At 43.5% G+C, this 13,062-nt stretch overlaps 1 pseudogene; it reads left to right on the top strand.

The window, feature by feature from the left end:
* The first annotated feature begins 7,341 nt into the window (after positions 1 to 7,341).
* LOC115290719 overlaps positions 7,342 to 13,062 on the top strand; it is a 25,590-nt pseudogene continuing 19,869 nt past the window's right edge.

Below are 13,062 nucleotides of genomic sequence, written 5' to 3'. Positions count from 1 at the left end.
CTCTTGCGCTTTGTGCAGAAGTATCAAGGGACCTAAACTTCAAGCACCAGGATGTAAAATTTGCAGTTTCTCAGAACTGGTTTTTACTACTGAATTTTATGGGAATTGGTTGGTTATTCATCCTTTTTTCAAGCCTCTGCCCTTTGAGATGAATGAGAGGTGGGGAGTAAAGGGAAAATAAACTAGAAATACTTGAAATTGTTGGTGATTGAGGGGCTCCTGGTGGCTCAGTCAGTTAAGCCTCCAAGTCTTGATTTTGGGCTCTGGTTCTTGGGATCAAGCCATCTATGCAGCTGTGTGCTGACAACGCAGAGCCTGCTTGCGATTTCCTCTCTCTCTCTCTCTCTCTGCCCATCCCCACACTTGCATATTCTCTCTCTCAAAAAATAAATAAACTTTAAAAAAATGAAATTTTGGACCTTGAATCTAGAAGGTCTAGGACTACCATTTTAAGTTCCAGTAGTACTCACTTCAGTTCATTATAAAGTTTTTAAATTAAAAATTGAAATACCATGTGATCCAATAATTCCACTAGTATTAACCCAAAGAAAATGAAAAAACTAATTTGAAAAGATATGTATGCAGCCCTGTTTATTGCAGCATTATTTACAATAGGCAAAATATAGAAGCAACCTATGTGTAGGTCAGTAGACAAATTAATAAGGAATGTGTGTGTGTAGATAGATAGATAGATAGATATCATGGAACATTACACACCCATAAAAAAGTCTTCTCATTTGTGACAACATTGATGGACCTAGAAGGTATTATGCTAAGTGAAATAAGTCATACTGGCAAAGACAAATATTATATGATTTCATTCATAAGTGGAATGTAAAAAAATTTGAATAAGCAAATAAAAGGCAGAATCAGACCTATAAACAAATACCCAGAGGGGAGAGGGGTGGAAGGTTGGGCTAAATGGGTGAAGGGGAGTAGGAGATGCAGGCCTCCAGTTACAGAATGAGTCAGTCACAGGACTAAAAGGCAGAGCAGAAGGAATAGAGCAATGATATTGTAATAATGATCTTTTGGAACAGACAGTGGCTACACCCACAATAAGCACAGCAAAATATATCAACTTGTCCAATCATTATGTTGTACATCTGAAATAACTGTAATATTATGTCAACTATACTCAAAAAAAGGAATAAAGCTGTTTTCTAAGCCTCTACTATGTGCAACGTACTATATGAAAGGAGTAAACTAGTTTACTACCTCCAGCGATAGAGAGGTATCATCTAACTACAGGTTTTCACAAGCATACTATAATGCATTTATGAAAGCATGTGGAAAACTGATAGATGATGCTAGCCTTTATATAGCATTTTCCACAAATAAACTCATTTAATCTTTACAATAATCCTATGAAGCAAGTGCTATTATCATCTTCATCTAATAATACAGGAAAAGGCCCAGGAAGGTGAAGTGGCTTGCCCAGGTCAGCTACAAGCTAGTAGTGGAGCCAGTTCTCTGGCTCAAAACCTGTCCTCCGAAGCACTGTGTTACAGAGAATAGATATAAATCCGTTCTGAGGAGGATGAAGGCCGAGTGCTGCAGATCTAGTGTGTACACCAGCACCCTGACTTTGCCAGGTAAGCCCAAGAGCCCCAAGTTCTCAGTACTGCCAATGCTCTTATGAGCAAAGGTTTCAGGCACAGTCATATGATGAGTTCATCCAAAGTTGCTGCTTTTACAAAGCAGCATTGTGGTATCATGGAAAGAACATGCAATTTGGGTTTGGGTTGCAATTTCTTCAAGCCTGAGTGATTTGCTACTAGTTGTTTCCATTTTCTGGCTTCCCTTGCCTCATCTGTAAGGTAGGAATCATCATCATCATCATCATCATCATCATCATCATCATCATATTTTCCCTCACCGGTGTCCTGAGAATCAACAGTTCAGTAAGTTATAAAGCTTACACAAATGTTAACTTGCTGATCTTACCTTTCACTCATTGGACTTTCCCATAGTTCTTGATGGTGTAGAAGTCTTTTCTTGATCACTATAATTAATTAATTTTTAAAATGCTGGAATCCTTCATACTAAGAAAGGGTATAAGCTTGCTAACAAATACCAGGTGGAAGGAAAGGTGTTTCATAGAGTTTAGATTGAAAAGAGAAATAATTTAGGACAGCTCTTTGTTTCCATTCTATTGTCTTCTTGGAAGAAGTAGGTAGAAAACATTCCCCAACTCCTAGTGGCACTCAGGTGTACCAGCTCCGTGAAGTATAAAGGTGCCTGTCAACACTGGTTCTTTTCTTCAAGTTCCTGCCATCTGATTTTAGATCCTGCAAGACATAAATTAAGAATCCTGAAAATGTTACAACAGCCGGGCTGTTCAGTGGGAGGTAAAATGTCAGTAGCAGAGTGTGGGTTGGGATGTCACATGGAGTGGCTGATCATAGGAAGATTTTGTCTCATTTCTCAAATAAAACACAGCACTCTGACAGCACTAAAGCCAGCTATTCTCATTCTTATTTGCATATCCCACCCAACATCAAAGCATGATCTTTCTTTATATCGTGATCCCTTCGGGTTGTTCGCTGGCTCCTATTCTGAGGGGAAGTGGCCACAATTCACAGTGCAGAGAGGTCTGTCGGTCATCAGGTGATCTGCGTGAGTGGAAGTCCAAATACCACTCTGGCTCTGGGTGAATCAGACTACCGCTTCTCCACATGCGAGGACTGTGTGCTAATGGCCTCTGGCAGTCTACTCTGTGAAAGCACTGGGCAGTGAATGGAAGACCAATATAAATTTTAAATTGGTTTGTGCTGAATATAACTGGAAGCTGCCTCCATGTGAAAAGGTTCCTAATTTTTTTAATTCTCCAATTTTCCAAGAATTGACTTTTTAAAAATTGACGCTGGCCAAGTGAAAGCATATAGGCCCTGTGGTCGTTGAGGGAGGTCAGTGTGGGCTCCTCTCTCTGATTCCTTCAATCCTTCCCAGTCTTCAGAAGGGTTCATATATCACCTGGCCTTGGTGTCACCAGCAGAGGAAGACACCTGAGTAATGAGCATTTGTTCCAGACTGACTTACCCTGGAGAAGGCATCTCAGGCATACAGGCCTCCAGGAAGACCTTTTCCCCACTTTTATGGTTCATTTGCAGCCAACTCTGCAAACCAAAGAACGTTTCTAACCTGGGGAGGCATGTTTGTGTGTGTGGATTTTGCCCATTCTAATGCAGCTTCCCTGGTGGGAAACGGACTATAATAGTGTTGTGGGTTCTTTATTGTGGCTTCTGTCTATCCTCTCTTTGGCAAAAAGGAAGGCAGAGGAAAAACAGTTTCCCAACCTTTAAAACAGCTAGTGATGTCCCCAGGAAAAGCATCCCCAGTAAAATACTGGAAAACAAAATGGAGAGCTACACACATTTTATGATTTTCAGAATGATGACACCTGTCATGCAATTATTTGGTAATTTTCATGTGACAGAATAGGAATCGCAGTGGCCATCTCGTGGTCTTTTTGTCAAACAAAGCCCGATCTGGTGCGCAAATCTAAGTTTGTCTTTGAGACCTGAAATCTAGATTATATCGATATTATTGAAAAACAAATAAACCTGTGGTAAAGCCTTGTAATTTCACAGGAGGAAGTAAGGGTCTGAATGGCATATTTCTCACCCGTAGGAGGGGAAAAGGCAGTTGGGGTTGCAGTTGCTGGGACAGCTTTATTGCAATACAGGATGAACATATTGACATCAGCTCCCTGCTCTGACCTTCTCGTTGTTGAATGTCAATATGGTGTGTGAAGCTGCCTCACTTTCGTCTGCCTGCTTCTCGTCATGTGCAAGTCAAAAGCACATCCACGGAGATTATGGATTTAACTCAATTTTGACACATCACATTTCATCTCTCTCGTTAAGAAAGGCTGAGGTATGACTCATAATTTATTTTAAATCATTTTAAATACACTTAATTATGCATAGAAAAAAAGTTGAAATCCAAAATAAGATTCATGCAACTTTGCATTAACATCATCTATTCAAATTTAGCATATATAATATAACGTTGTCTTGTACACAGAATGAAAGAAGCGGCCTTCTCCGTGTGGGTCAGAGGGTGGTTCCTCAGTACTGGAGATTCTCACTCTGTGTCCCAGATGTCTGCAGTGTTGCAATATTTTACAATGAGCCTTAGTAATCTTTTTTGTAAGACCATATACACACTGACAAAGAATACAAAGTTCCCCAAAGGCATAAGGATTAGAATTTTTAAATGTTTCTGGGTAATTATACCCCAAACTATGAATTAATTTATAATATCATCCTTTGTGTAGATGTGAGGAGCCTATTGAGTGACAGTCTCCAAGTTTTAAGCCACAGGAAAGGTCACTGGTGAATGATGAACAAACAAAATGAACAAACATCACCTCCACACATTGCTGTGAGAAACGAGTGACCATCCTGGGTAGTTATTTACAGGAGCATTCTGATGGCCATGGAAACTGGTGATCAAGTGAAAAAAGAAATGAAAAACCTGGGTTTCAAGAAGGTGAATGTTGATGGATCATTTTCTTTTCAGGTAGTAGAACTTTCTGTCTACTGTGTAACTTTAACCGATATTAAATCTGTGTAACTTTAACCGATATTAAAACGTGGGTTCTCCATAGCCAATAAAAGTTAATATGTCTAGGAGTCAGCTCTGGGCTGGACTGATGTATGCTACTTCCTTAACCTTTTTTGGCCACAGAAAAAAAATTTCAACTTAATAGGGTGATTGCGAGAATTAAATAAGATGGTGTGAAAAACATTAGAAAAAATATGTAAATTATAGAAGTCTCTATGGAAAATAATATGAAGCAAAAATTCGGGCACCTGGGTGGCCCAGTTGGTCGGGCGTCCGACTTCAGCTCAGGGCATGATCTCACAGTTTGTGTGTTATAGCCCCATGTCACGCTCTGTGCTGACAGCTAGCTCAGAGCCTGGAGCTTGTTTCAAATTCTGTCTCCCTCTCTCTCTGCCCCTCCTTCACTCATGCTCTGTTTCTCTCTGTCTCAATAATAAACATAAAAAAAATTTTTTTAATATTGAGCAAAAATTATATAACTGAATCTAGTCGCTGGTTAACTTAGCATATATATAAAGTATGAGAATTTTAAGTACATTGGAATTTGGTTTTTTGTTATTTATTTATTTTTTATTTTGAGAGAGAGAAACAGCCCGCGCAGGGGAGGGTCAGAGAGAGAGGGAGGTACAGAATCTGAAGCAGGCTCCAGGCTGAGCTAGCTGTCAGCACAGAGCACGACGTGGGACTCGAACCCACAAACCTTGAGATCATGACCTGAGCCAAAGTCGGACGCTTAACTGACTGAGCCACCCAGGCTCCCCTAAGTCCATTGGATTTTGCGTTTGTATAAAGTTAGCTGGTTTCAATTAAAATTGTAACCTAAAAATCTTCCCATTTCATCAAACGCCACCCCTATCTCCCTTTAGCATTTTCTTCTTCCGTTCTCCTTTCCCCAAGAGTGGTAAATATTAGTTAAGGCCATAGGACAATAGATCAGAACTGTCAGGTAGAACCCAGTATGAAAACAGGCCCCAAAGATATGGAATCTATCTTGAAAGCTTGAAGGCCAAAGAGAGGAGTACCCCACTAAAATAATAACCAAACTTTTAACATTAGCGTGAAAATAAAAAAATCACATCATTTTCAAATGCCGAATCCATAATTTTACTTGCCTCTCCTGCCTTAGATTCTTAACCAGTAGAGATTTGACATTTCTCTAGTTTCTGCTACACAGAAACAGAGTCACAGGTCTAACTTCAGATCACCTTCTGGAAGAGGGTGACAGGTACTTGGCCAGAACATTTGGCCAGAACATCTGACCATTCTCGGGCTGAATCCCAGCTCTTTCTATTGCCAAGTTTAGTTACCTGGGGAAAGTGACTTCCCCACTCATGAGTCTCAGAGGTGAAATGAAGGATCTATACCATAGGATTATTGTGTTATCCAGTAGCAAAGGTACCAGCCTGTGTTCATAGTTCCTGGGCACAGTTTGCCAGGTGATTCTAGATGGCCGACTTGGGGTGGAAGCACAGAGAGGTTAGCCTGGAGATCTTCTTCCAAGAAATGGTCAGGCTTCTGACTATCGCCTTTACAGTCTGGGAAGCAAGGCCATAGGGGTGGGGCAGGAAAGGGTAGGAGGAAGTTATACGTCTGGGAAAGGTGTCTAATGGAAGGCAGTTTTCCTTGAAAGAAAGGGGACTGGAGAGAGTATGACATGACATTCCCAAAATCAGAGCTAAGAAACTCAGGAAGCCCAAGTCAAGCACCACTTGCACTGGGCCTATAACGCCCAGCCACAACCCCGCCCTCCACTGACTGACCTAGGAGAAGAATTTGCCAAAGCACCTGAACAACCCAAACATCTCCAGCAAGAGACTTACGTGGAAACCAGGCTTTCTAACATTGTGGAGAGCTGGAGAAGACGTGGTTTTTAGCACACTGTTGCATGATCATCACATCTCATTCAATTCCCAGACTCGAGGCTACCCTCTCCTCTTTCCTGGCATCTACTCTTCTACCGTAACAGTCCATGGATCCACAGTGGAGAACTGCCTCTCTATTCATCTGAATCATGGTAAAGGTAAAATTCAAATCATGGTGTTTGTGTTTTCTCCCTCCGCCAAGCAGAAGCAAGCGCCCTGCGAACACACAACCGTAGCCTTGTTTCGGCACAGATGTCAGCAACGCAGAGCCTGTAAATCTGCCCAGGCAGTTCTGTTCTCAAATCATTAAGAACAACTGAGTGGGTGGAACGAGAACATGAAATTGCTGTGTGCACTCATGTTTTGTTTATGGAGCAGTCATTTCTAGACGTGTTTTCTTTTTCTTATGAAGAATCTTTTCTATGTTTGCCTTTTAACACCCCACCTTCCTTCCTGTCCCCAGCTCTCCCACACCCACTAAAAAGAAACATTGAGAGCATTACAAAAATCTCCACAATTTTAAGAATAGATTACATGAAGCGTCTCTCTAAACCAATTCCTTTTACTTAATCAAAATAAATGACTAATAGGACTAACACAGATAACAGTTGAATTTGAACGCAGTATATAGTTTTTAAAACCCCGTAACAACTGCCATCAAATCATGAAAAGCACCTTCCTTTGTTCCATCATGTGCCACGAGGACCTTACTGACCAAGTGAGTGGTAAGTTCTGTGATGCTAAGTCTCACCAGGGTTTAATTAGTGGTTTATGCACCTGCCACGGGCTTTTTCACTTAACTTCACTGTCCCTCACTTACTTTATAAAAATGGGGATACTATCTACTCTGTGAGAACTGAGTGCCTAGAATGTAGTAAGCACTTGTGAAACTGTAGCCGCTATTACCATGGCTAATAGTTTGCAGCAGCAACTGGGCAGACAGGATACCTTTTGCCTTTTCTCTGATACACCCGTCCCCCAGCCTTGGCCGGAGCAGAGATCCAACCTGACGGGGGCTCCCAGACTTACCGTGGTGATCACCTCAGTTAGTGCCCAGTCTTCTCAGATCTCCGGCAGTTACTGTTCATCTCTAGATGGACCTGCCCGGCTGCTACCCCCATTCCTCCCACGCCCCTCACCACAGGAGGGGTATGTGTGTGTTTGTTGAGTTCTGGTGCTGTGTTTACCATCTGGGTGGATCTCACTTCATCGTTTTTCCTCTTGTTGTTTTTGGCTTCTTGGCATTGTCCTGCCTGGCACACACCCCCAGCCATGTTCCCATCAGAGCAACATTCCCTTGTTTTCGGGAGCCCGCCTGCTGCTAGAGGGAGAGTGGTGACATCAGGTGCTTTAAACGAGAGAGCGATTGCATTAAATCCTCTCTCGGGAAAATGAGTTTGGTTTTTAAAAAAACATTCCATGGAACAGATCTAATAACTTGGTTCTGTAATAATTTCTCTTTTGCCTCCTCTAATTGCAAGGATATTTTTCAGAAAAATGGTGTATCACTGCTTTTCAATAGGCTGGTGAGACTGCATTTGCAGAGGGCTTTCCTCCACAGGAGGGCCTTCCAGAATTTACCCAAGACACAGACAGGTACAGGGAAGCCTCCCCAGCCCAGAAAGGGATAAGGCAGGTAGCAATGCCAGGGCCAGTCCCGGAGAAGGTCTAGGAGGCCTCTGGAGTGCCACGGGCCCCCAAATCATTCCCTCCCTGGGAGGGCCTGATGAGGCTCCACACAGTACCTGCCTTTGGATCTGGAAGCCTGTCCAGCCAATAACATTCAATGTCCAGGACAAGGTTTTTCACTGCAGGGATGCTAACCAGGCCCAGGGGCCCAACTTCCTGCAGGCTCTGGGAGGACTGGGGGCTGATCAGATTCGAGAACTGAGAGCGGTGGCCACAGGCTTTTCCAAGACAGCTGTACTGCTGCCAGTCACATAGCACTTAATTTCCGGTGGGTTGTAAAAATGCCATTTATCCTGCAAGCTTCGGGGCAAGCAGCACGCTAGGATTCTAAGTTAATGATGCAAGAATAACTACTCTCGGTAAGGATTCTGTGCTTCAGAATTAAAAACGAGGCAAAAAAGACCAAACCTACTTTTACACCGATGGCAAATATTGTAGCAGAGAAATCACTTTCCATTAAATTCCCCTGATTGAGCCACTGTAACCTGAGTCAATGGCCACCCCCCCCCGCCCCCCCCAGGCCCAGGGCCATTTAGCAGCACCTGTAGGCACAAAGGGAGTTTTGTTGTTATGGCCTCAGGCCACAGTTTTGCCACATTGATGCTGTCCCACCAATAAGAGGGTGGTCCCTAGGGGCAATGGGTGGAGTCGGACCTGTTAGGTGGCCCCAGAAGCAGTTGGAACCAGGACAGCAGCAGTGGCCCTGACACAGTCAGGCAGTTGGCTGACGATGCTGGTCTGCTGCCATCAAACATTTATACACTTTTCCTGGGCTTGCAGACCTATGATTTAGAAAATTATGGAGAACTTTTCATTTCTAAGCAGGATCACATAAGTAACAACCTCATGGAGCCATGTAGCTGGAACACTGAGTCGGTAGGCTCTGTGTGTGGTGGGGTCTTGGGAAGATGAGATTTAGGGGGGAAAAAAAGAAGTGTTTTGGTAACTTGCTAATTAAATTATGTATAGGATACAAAAATGCTGTTTCATAAATACTACCCCAAAATGCACAGTGAGCTTTGATAACAAAGGTAGATTAGCAGTACAATAGAACATTCTGTGGTGAGCATAACATTCTGTGTCCGCCATGTGTGGCTGTCGATCCCTTGAAATGTGGCTGGCAGAGCTGAGGAATTTAATTTGTAACTTTATGTTATTTCAATATTTCTTTGGATAACTTACAACAGATGGCTATGGTATTGGACAGCTCAGATTTAAGGGGATCAAAGTGGGAAAGAGAATGGCGCCTGGGTGGCTCAGTCGGCTAAGCATCTGACTTCCGCTCAGGTCATGATCTCACAGTTTGTGAGTTTGAGCCCTGCGTCAGGATCTGTGCTGACAGCTCAGAGCCTGGAGCCTGCTTCAGATTCTGTGTCTCCCTCTCTCTCTGTCCCTTTCCCACCCCCCACCCCACCTCCCCCACATCAAAAAGAAATAAACATTAAAAAAGTGGAAAAGAGAAAGGAGACACTTCCTGTTTGGCCAAATCCCAAAAGCAGGAAATCCCACTCATTTGCTAATGAATTCAGGCCACAGGAGTAAAAAAAATAATAATAATTTCAATTTGGATCCAAAGTGCTTTAATGCCCATCTAAGTATTGAACCATAGTAGCTTCTCTTTTCACAGTTTCTGTGGGGGAAAAAAATACTATTTTATGCTTCTAGAAAACGGAAGTGTCATTCTCAGCAGGTGTCCTCTGGTAGGCTTTTCCTGTCAGGTTATGATGTTTACAGCCAGAAGTATAAACAAGTTCTTCTATTGCTAATGACAGGTGAGGTTTCCCGCCCTGATGCAGACAACCACTCCATCCATTAATTCAGTGCGTTTCAACATTTCTGCTTGTGAAGTGGCAGTTAGCTCCTCTGAGAAATGTTTCATGTGCTGATTGTGCCGCTCGTGTCAGGATCTGAGCGTCCCTCTTGGGGCTAGGCGAATCCCCTGAAAAGTGGCCTCTGCCAGCAGAAAACAGGTACAAAGACCTCCCTGCTCCCCACCCAGGCCCAGGACCCCAGCAGGTCCTGCAGAGCAGGCCTTGAAGCCCTGACCTCACTTTCTGCAAGGGACACAGGTCAAGCAGAGGGGGCATGAGTAAGGTGGAAGAAAGGCCTCTGGAGCAGGGCAGGCTGGGAAGCAAGAGAGGAAGAGAAGGCGTAAGGTCCTTCTGGTTAAGAGCAAAAACCTAGGGGTGCCTGGGTGGTTCAGCCAGTTAAACGTCTGGCTCTTGATTTCAGCTCTGGTCGCAATCTCATGGTTCTCGAGTTTGAGCTCTGCATCAGGCTCTGCACTTACGGTGGGGAGCCTGCTTGGGGTTCTCTCCCTCCCTGTCTCTCTCTGCTCTTCCCCAACTCGTGCTCTCTCTCTCTCTCAAAATAAATTAAAAACAAAACAAAAAAACACAAAAAACTAAAAGATCCAGGAAGCCAGCAACTTGGAGTCAGGTATCTGAGTCAGACAACAATACACTTTTTAAAATCCATGAAGTGCAAGCATCACAGAACAACACCTCCTGACCTCAGAGCTCTGCCCTGGTCTTGTGAAAAGCACCAGGGCCCCTGAGTGGTGGGGAGGGGCATGGGGTGTCCCAGCCAGCTGATGGGTGTGAACACAGGCACGCCGGTACAGGAGGTACAGACAGGTCTGCTTAATTGATACAGTCTCCAAAGAATGGGATAAACACAATTTGGGGTCATTTGCTGTGAAATGGACTGGAGTGTATGAGAAGCTGGCCTTGTACGGGCAGAAAACACACACGTCGGCAGAAAATAATGTGCTGGAAAAGTTTTAAATTAAAGACGTGCCGTTCTGAGTGTGCAGAGGCGTTAATGCTTATGTAATTAATCATTTCATATTTGAAGATTGGGATTTTTTCCCCTTTTAATTAATTAGCCAGTAGACTCATTATAGTACATTTTTCATGTCAAAAAGGCAGTGGATTCTAAGAGAAGGAGGGAGGCCACAGGTGACAGCAGCCGTGGTGATAGAGTGTGCTGTGAAAGCGACAGGGAACCTCTGTCATCTCTGCCTAGAAATTCCCTTTGAGGGGCTCAGGAAGGCAGAACTGGTCAAAATGCATGGGATTGATCCACGTCCAGTGGATGCAAGACTCCACGGGTGCTCACCGTTTCAGAACCTGCATTTAGCCCTTTACCAAGACTTGTGGCCTGCTTGATCAGTGGGTTTGTCTTGTACTAGAACTAGAGGGGACAGCATGAGGCCAAAGATCAGGCTCAAGCCAACCCCCCTGAGTTCCAGTCCTGATTGTTCCTTCTCAGCTGGAGACTTTGGGCAAGTCCCCTGAACTTCTTCATGCCTCAGTTTTCTGCACTGCACAATGTAAATAAAAGTAGTGCCTGCCTTTAGGCTCGTTAAGAGAAGGAAATAAAACAATGCATAAAAATTGTTTACTAGGCGCCTGGCACATACTGAAGACTCAAAAACAGTAGGCTTTATTACTAGAACACATTTCTTTGTGGAACACACCACCCTTGATTCCTTCACAAAACCATTTTGTGTGTGGGGGGGTAAAATATACAGAACATAAAATTTAGGGGTGCCTGGTGGTTCAGTCAGCTGAGCATCTGACTTGATTTTGGCTCAGGTCATGATCCCACAGTTCGTGAGTTCCAGTCCCGCCTCGCCTCAGGCTCTGTGCTGCCAGTGGGGAGCCTGCTTGGGATTCTCTCTCTCCCTCTGTCTCTCTGCCCCTCCCCTGCTTACTCTCTCTTTTTTCCTTTCTCCCCCTCAAAATAAATGAACCTTAAAAAATAAAAATTCTGATAAAAAAACAGAAAATTTACTGTTTTAACTATTTTTAAGTGCACAGTTCAGTGGCATTATGTACTTACATTGTTGTGCAAACATCACTACCATCCATCTCCAGGACTTTTTCATCTTTCCCAGATGAAATTCTGTAGTCATTATACACTAACTTCCTATTCCCCCAACCCACTCCCTTGCCCTGGCTTTTGAAACCCACCATTCTACTTTCTGTTCCTGAATTTGACAACTCCAGGAACCTCATATAAGAGGAATTATACAGGGGCGCCTGGGTGGCTCAGTCAGTTGAGCATCGGCTTTGGCTCAGGTCATGATCTCACGGTTTGTGGGCTTGAGCCCTACTTTGGGCTCTGTGCTGAAGGCTCAGAGCCTGGAGCCTGCTTCAGATTCTGTACCTTGCTCTTTCTCTGAGCCTCCCCTGCTCGTACTGTCTCTCTATGTCTCTCAGAAATAAATAAAAAACATTAAAAAGAAGAAAAAATTTAAGAAAAATTTACAATATTTGCCCTTTGCGACTGGCTTAATTCACTTAGCAGTATGTCTTCAAGGCTCTTCCATGTTGTAACATGTGTCAAAACGTCCTTCCTTTTTAAGGCTGAATAATATCCCATCACATGTACATACCAGATTTAGTTTATCCATTCATCGCTCAATGAACACTTAGGTTGCTTCCATCTTTTGATTACTGTGAATAACGCTGCTGTGAACACAAGCATACAAATATCTGTTAGAGTTCCTGCTTTCACTTCTCTGGGGTATAAACCGAAAAGTGGAATTGCTGGGTCCCATGTAATTCTGTTTCATATTTTGATGACTTGTCATACCACTTTCCACAGTGACTGCACTGTTTTACACCTTCCCACCCGCAATGTACAGGTTTCAATTTCTCCACATTCTTGCCAGCACTTGTTACTTTCTGGGTTTTTAAAAAAAAATGTTTATTTCTTTCTTTATTATTATTATTTTTTAATGTTTTATTTATTTTTGATACAGAGAGAGACAGAGCATGAGAGGGGGAGGGGCAGAGAGAGAAGGAGACACAGAACCAGAAGCAGGCTCCAGGCTCTGAGCTAGCTGTCAGCACAGAGCCTGACGCGGGGCTCGAACCCACGAACGTGAGATCTGACCTGAGCCGAAGCCGGAGGCTTAACCGACTGAGCC

The sequence above is a fragment of the Suricata suricatta genome, chromosome 4 (assembly GCF_006229205.1).
Source record: "Suricata suricatta isolate VVHF042 chromosome 4, meerkat_22Aug2017_6uvM2_HiC, whole genome shotgun sequence".
NCBI classification, from domain to species: Eukaryota; Metazoa; Chordata; class Mammalia; order Carnivora; family Herpestidae; genus Suricata; species Suricata suricatta.
This window is presented reverse-complemented; position numbering and strand designations above follow the sequence as displayed.